Below are 6,724 nucleotides of genomic sequence, written 5' to 3' on the forward strand. Positions count from 1 at the left end.
CTGGGAGCAGGTGGCCTCCTGAGTTCCAAAAAGAACTGAAGAAGTCTATGGCCTAGGATCTTTACCCCTACCCAGTGGTACCAGTCCTGTACTCCCAGCCCTAGGGTCAAATGAATTCGTTCATTTATTCATTCATCAGATACTGTTTGCATCAACTGTACCAGACAGTGGGCTACACACTGGCGATGCAATAGTAGGAAGAAATGTAGGCTCTGTCCTTGTAGAGTTTACAGTCCAGTGCGTGTGTGTCACAGACTCAATAGTCATTCCCATCACTGCTTCCTCATTCCAGACAGAATCCTGATTTGTTCAGGTAGCCATCTGCCTCTTAGATGCCACCCTGTGCCTCAGTGGAGGTGGAGCCCAGCTTCAGGGGTGAATCATGATTGTGATGAGCCAAAAATAATGGTCCCTATCACCCCATGAGTGATTTGTTGGGGCATGGGCTCGTGGCATGGAGGAACACCTCCTGGGGGTATCTTCCTCATTTTTTTATTGAGACAGAGTCTCAAGCTCACTCTGAGTAGAGCACTGTGGCATTATAGCTCACAGCAACTTCCAACTCTTGGGCTCAAGCGATCCTCTTGCCTCAGTTTTTATATTTTTAGTAGAGATGGGGTCTCGCTTTTTGCTTGAACTCATGAGCTCAAGCAATCCACCTGCCTCGGCCTTCAAGAGTGGTATGATTACAGGTCTAAGCCACTGTACCAGGCCCAGCTTCCTCACTTTTGAAAAGAAGCACGTGTAAAAAAGAAAGAAAAAGAAAAGAAGCACATGTGGGTGCAGGCCCCATATACCAAGCAAGGGTGGCAGGTTCGAATCCAGTCCTGGCCAAACTGCAACAAAAAAATGGCCGAGCATTGTGGCGGGTGCCTGTAGTCCCAGCTACTCGGGAGGCTGAGGCAAGAGAATCGCCTAAGCCCAAGAGCTGGAGGTTGCTGTGAGCTGTGACACCATGGCACTCTACCGAGGGCGACATAGTAAAACTCTGTCTCCAAAAAAAAAGAAGCAGTGCGGGGCTCAGCACCTATAGCTCAGTGGCTAGGGCGCCAGCCATATACACTGGGGCTGGCTTCTTCGAACCCAGCCCAGGCCTGCCAAACAAGGACAACTACAAAAAAAAAATTGCTGGGTGTTGTGGCGGGCACCTGTAGTCCCAGCTAACTGAGAGACTGAGGCAAGAGAATTGCTTGAGCCCAAGAGTTTGAGGTTGCTGTGAGCTGCGATGCCACGGCACTCTACCAAGGGCAACGTAGTGAGACTCTTGTCTCAAAGAAAAAAAAGAGAAAGAAAGAAAAGAAATGTTGGCCAGGCACAGTGGCTCATGCCTGTAATCCTAGCACTCTGAGAGGCTGAGGTGGGCGGATTGCTTGAGCTCACGATTTCAAGACCAGCCTGAGCAAAAATCGAGACCTCCATCTCTACTAAAAATAGGAAAACTGGGGCAGCGTCTGTGGCTCAGTAGGGTGCTGGCCCCATAAACCGAGGATGGTGGGTTCAAACCCAGCCCCGGCTGAACTGCAACAAAATAGAAAAACTGAGGCAAGAGGTTTGCTTGAGTCCAAGAGTTGGAGGTTGCTGAGAGCTATGAAGCCACCGCACTCTACCCAGGGTGACAGCTTGAGACTCTGTCTCAAAAAATAAAGAAGCATTGTTGACACTTGACCTAAGGGATGAGGAGGAATCAGCTCTGTGAAAAGTCAGAAGAGGAGTTGCAGGTGGAAAGATGGCATGCAGGTGGTCCCAGAGGAGTAGAGCAGTGTTGCTGGGGCTTTGGGAACAATAAGGAGAGAAGCTAAGAGGGGTTGGAGATGTGGGCAAGGGCCAGGTCTCAGCAAGTTGGGGTAAGGAGAGACAGGAAGGGACTCCAGCTCCCTGCCCTCTCCTTTGTGAAAGCTCGGTTACGCACTGAGCTTGGCCACCAGCTCATATTCACACTGAGGCACATGTATATTTCCTGGAAGGGTGGTACCTTCTGAATACTCTTGTGGGGGAATCATTTACTCATTTATTCAATCTATAAATTGCCTGGAGAGCACAAGCTAAGCATCAGAGGGATGGGAGATGGTAAGCAAAAACCAGACACAGAAAGAAGCTCCTGGAGCCTCCTGGTGGGTTATTAATCAAATAATTGCACAAATAAATGTAAAAATAGAGGCTTAGCGCCTGTAGCTCAAGCAGCTAAGGCACCAGCCACATACACCTGAGCTGGTGAATTCGAATCTAGCCCAGGTCCGCCAAACAACCATGACGGCTGCAACCAAAAAATAGCCCGGCATTGTGGCGGGCACCTGTAGTCCCAGCTACTTGGGAGGCGAAGGCAGGAGAATCACTTGAGCCCAGGAGTTGGAGGTTGCTGTGAGCTTTGATGCCACAGGACTCTACCCAGGGTGACAAGCTTGAGGCTCTGTCTCAAAAAAAAATGTAAAAATAGAAAATGTGATAAGTGGGCTCGGCGCCCATAGCACAGTGGTTAAGGCACCAGCCACATACACCGAGGTTGATGGGTTAAAAACCGGCCCGGGCCAGCTAAACAAAAATGACAACCTCAACAACAACAACAACAAAAATAGTTGGGCATTGTGGCGGGCACTTGTAGTCCCAGCTACTTGGAAGGTTGAGGCAAGTGAATCACTTGAGCCCAAGAGTTTGAGGTTGCTGTGAGCTGTGACGTGACGGCACTCTACCAAGGGCAACATAGTGAGACTGTCTCAAAAAAAAAAAAAAAAAGAAAGAAAATGTGATAAGTGCTATGAAGGTGAATATAGGGAGCAGTAAGAGCATAGGCAGGGGTCCTGGTAAGATACCCTTGAGTAAATGGTGTTTAATCTGAGGTCTGATGGTGTGTAGCTGCTGACTGGGCCAAGTCAGGAAGATAAAAGAGAGGGACAAGCACTTTTCAGATAAGGGGAAAACCACATGCAGAGGCTCTGCCCAGAAGGAGGACTGTAAGCAGAGCTGAAGGAGTCTGTTTTTGCTCACCCCAGTACAGCCACTTGGTATTTGTTGAGTTATGAAAGATCCGTTGAGGAGGTGGAGCTTGGCATGAGGTGAGCCGGACCATGTAAGGCCTTGTAACGCTATGGTCAGGAGATTGGATTTTATCCAAGGGCCATGGGAAGCCAGTGATGGCAGTTCAACAGTGGTAGAAGATGGTGCCATGATCAGATTGGTAGTTTTTTTGTTTTTGTTTTTGTTTTTTTCTTTTCTTTTCTTTTTTTTTTTTGAGACAGAGGCTCCCTCTGTCGCCCTTGGTTGAGTGCCACGGCATCACAGCTCACAGCAACCTCTACCTCCTGGGCTTCAGTGATTCTCTTGCCTCAGCCTCCCAAGCAGCTGGGACTACAGGTGCCTGCCACAACACCTGGCCATTTTTTGTTGCAGTTGCCACTGCTATTTTAGCTAGCCGGGGCGAGAATTGAACCTGCCACCTTCAGGTATATGGGGCCAGTGCCCACTGAGCCACAGGCGCCTCCCTATTTTTTTTGAGACAAAGATTCACTATGTCACCTTCAGTACAGTGCCATGGTGTCACAGCTTACAGCAACCTCAAACTCTTTGGCTTAAGCAATTCTCTTGCTTCAGCCTCCCAAGTAGCTGGGACTACAGGCGCCCACTACAACACCCGGCTATTTTTAAGTTGTAGTTGTCATTGTTGTTTGGTGGGGCCGGGCTGGATTCCAACCCACCAGCTCTGGTGTATGTGGCTGGTGCCCAATCCACTTGAGCTACAGGCGCTGAGCCACGAGCTGGAGATTTTCAAATGAGCAAAAATATACATAGTCCTTATCCTCAGAGAGCCTTATTTATTTGTATTTATTTTTTTTTAGAGACATAGTCTCACTTTGTCACCCTTGGTAGAGTGCTGTAGCGTCACAGCTCACAGCAACATCCAGCTCTTGGACTTAGGCAATTCTCTTGCCTCAGCCTCCTGAGTAGCTGGGACTACAGACGCGTGCCACAATGCCCAGCTACTCAAAGAGCCTTACTAATAATTAATTAAATAATATTACAAAACAATCTAATAACTGCAACTGAGAAGTATATGTTGAATAATGAAGGAGAAGTATATGACGTTAAAAGAATGAATAATAAGGGAATCTAACCTAGTCAGGGAGATCAAGGAAGGTATTGATCCCTCTCTCAGGGAAAATGAGAAAATAATACTGAGAAATCAGTGCTGGAGCCAAGATCTAAAGGAGTAAGAGTTAAGGCAGAGGGGTGAGATTCCAGGCTTTGGAAACAGCACACGCAAAGGCCCTGTGGTGAGCACAGCCAGTGTATCTGGAACTTAGTGACAGGGAGTATGGTGCCAGATCACATAGAACCTGTGAACCATGCTAAGAGTTTGATCTTTATTAAGAGAGCACTGGTGGGCGGCACCTGTGGCTCAAAGGAGTAGGGCGCCAGCCCTTATACCTTAAGTGGTGGGTTCAAACAGCCAAAAACTGAAAAAAAAGAGCACTGGGATGGTATTGAAAGCTTTCAGCAGATGGGTGACATAGTCAGATTAACAATTTGAAAGGTTACCAGGATTACCACCTGGAAAGGGATGGGGAAAGGGGGAGAAGAGTAATAGTGAGGCGTCCAGAAAGGAGCACCCATCCTGATGATAGATGGTGGGCACTTAGCCCAGTGAGTGCTGGAAACTGAGAGGGTAAAAAGATGGATTGGACATGGGGAGTAAAAAAGAGAGGTATGGGGCGGTGCCTGTGGCTCAAAGGAGTAGGGCGCCAGCCCCATATGCCAGAGATGGTGGGTTCAAACCCAGCTCTGGCCAAAAACTGAAAAAAAAAAAAAAAAAAAAGAGAGAGAGAGAGAGAGGTATTTAGATGGTTCCAAGCCTCCCAGGACAAAAAACTGGAAAGAACTAGGAGCACACACTAGAGAGGGGACTCTGGAAGAGAGCCAGGTTTAGGAGGACAGGCCATGAGTTTAACTTGGCACTCATAGGACAAGGATTTATTTTACAGGTGCTCAGGGAAGGGTCTGATCCTAAACCCTGGGAGGGAAGAGCCTCGAAGGAAGGCGGCAAGAACTCAGGGGAAGTTCTAGGGGGGAGCAGGCTTCAGGAGCCTGACACAGCAGGGCTCTTTCGGGAAGTCCAGGGGCAGGGCAGGGTTTGGAAGAGCTGCAGGAGGCTGGCCTCCAGGTCTGATTTCCTGGTTTCCCTGCCGGAGACTTAGGAATGTCCGGCCTGGCCTGTTCTGGCCCAAGTGAGTCTGAGAAAAATGGAGGTGGAGGCAGGGGCCCTTTTCCTAGCTCTGCCCTTTCTCCAATAGGGCCAGACAAGGCAGGGCCAGAAGGAGACGACAAAATGCCCTTTCCTCCTCCTCCCTCCATCCCAGTCGCCAACGCCAACACTCCAGAGCTCCAGCTCTCTTACAACACTCCGCCCCCCCATACACCCTTTCTTTACCAGGACTCCCCAGCTCCACTGGTGTGTGTCCCTCTGATGTCCCTCTGGAGGAGCCCTCTCAAAGCAACATTCACTCCTACCCCTAACCCTGTGCCTAGCTTCCCCATGAGCAGCTATCTGGCGTCCCCTGGTGGCTCAATGCCCACATTGGCATGACAGGAGATCTGAGTTGCTGGGACCACTCTTGACAGAACAGACACAGGGCTGTGGCCAATGTCCTGGACAAGAGGTCAGAAAATGTGTGCTCTCCACTGGGCTTGGCCAATGACTCACTGTGTAACTGCGGCAATTTCCCTGACCTCTGTGAGCTTCAATTTTCTCATCTGCAAATTAGGGCTAGTGATATGGGTAAGGCATTCCTGAACTAACACAGAGAATAAAAGAGGCTTAATTCCAAGGCCTTTCCCCACTTGAGGGACCATGACATCCTGGGGCAACTCAACAACACCTCCTGTGTACTACCAGTCACTTCCCAAATCCACTCCACTCTGGGATGACCATATTGGACATGCCCCAATGTGGCCAGAACATTGAGTGCTAATTGATTACCAAGACTTTTACCTTCAGTGTCTAGAGATGGAGGAGACATATCATTATGATACAATGTGAGTTCAGTGACAGAACTAGGCACAGGGCGCTCTTGGAATTTAAAGGACAAATATTTGATCCAGATTCAAGGGGCAGAGGGAAAAGTGTCAGAGGGAAGCTTCGGTAGGTTATACCTGAGAATGTCCTTTGAATTAAGAGTGTAGAATAGGGCGGTGCCTGTGGCTCAAGGAGTAGGGCACTGGTCCCATATGCCGGAGGTGGCGGGTTCAAACCTAGCCCCGGCCAAAAACCAAAATAAATAAATAAATAAATAAAAACTACACAAAAATAACAAAAAAAAAAGAGTGTAGAATATGAATGCCTCCAAAGAGGCAATCCCTGTCACTCCCCTCTGGTCCACATTGTCCAGGTCAAATCCCAGTATTGCAGGGCCTACCAAGGGGAGGATGACAGGCTGCCTGGGTATAGGCAGTAAAAGTAAAAGGCACTGACTGTAGGGCGGTGCCTGTGGCTCAGTGAGTAGGGCGCCGGCCCCATATACCGAGGGTGGCGGGTTCAAACCCAGCCCCGGCCAAACTGCAACCAAAAAATAGCCGGGCGTTGTGGCGGGCACCTGTAGTCCCAGCTGCTCGGGAGGCTGAGGCAAGAGAATCACGTAAGCCCAAGAGCTGGAGGTTGCTGTGAGCCGTGTGACGCCACGGCACTCTACCGAGGGTGGTACAATGAGACTCTGTCTCTACAAAAAAAAAAAAAGGC

This window comes from Nycticebus coucang, chromosome 22, assembly GCF_027406575.1.
Source record: "Nycticebus coucang isolate mNycCou1 chromosome 22, mNycCou1.pri, whole genome shotgun sequence".
Lineage (NCBI taxonomy): Eukaryota > Metazoa > Chordata > Mammalia > Primates > Lorisidae > Nycticebus > Nycticebus coucang.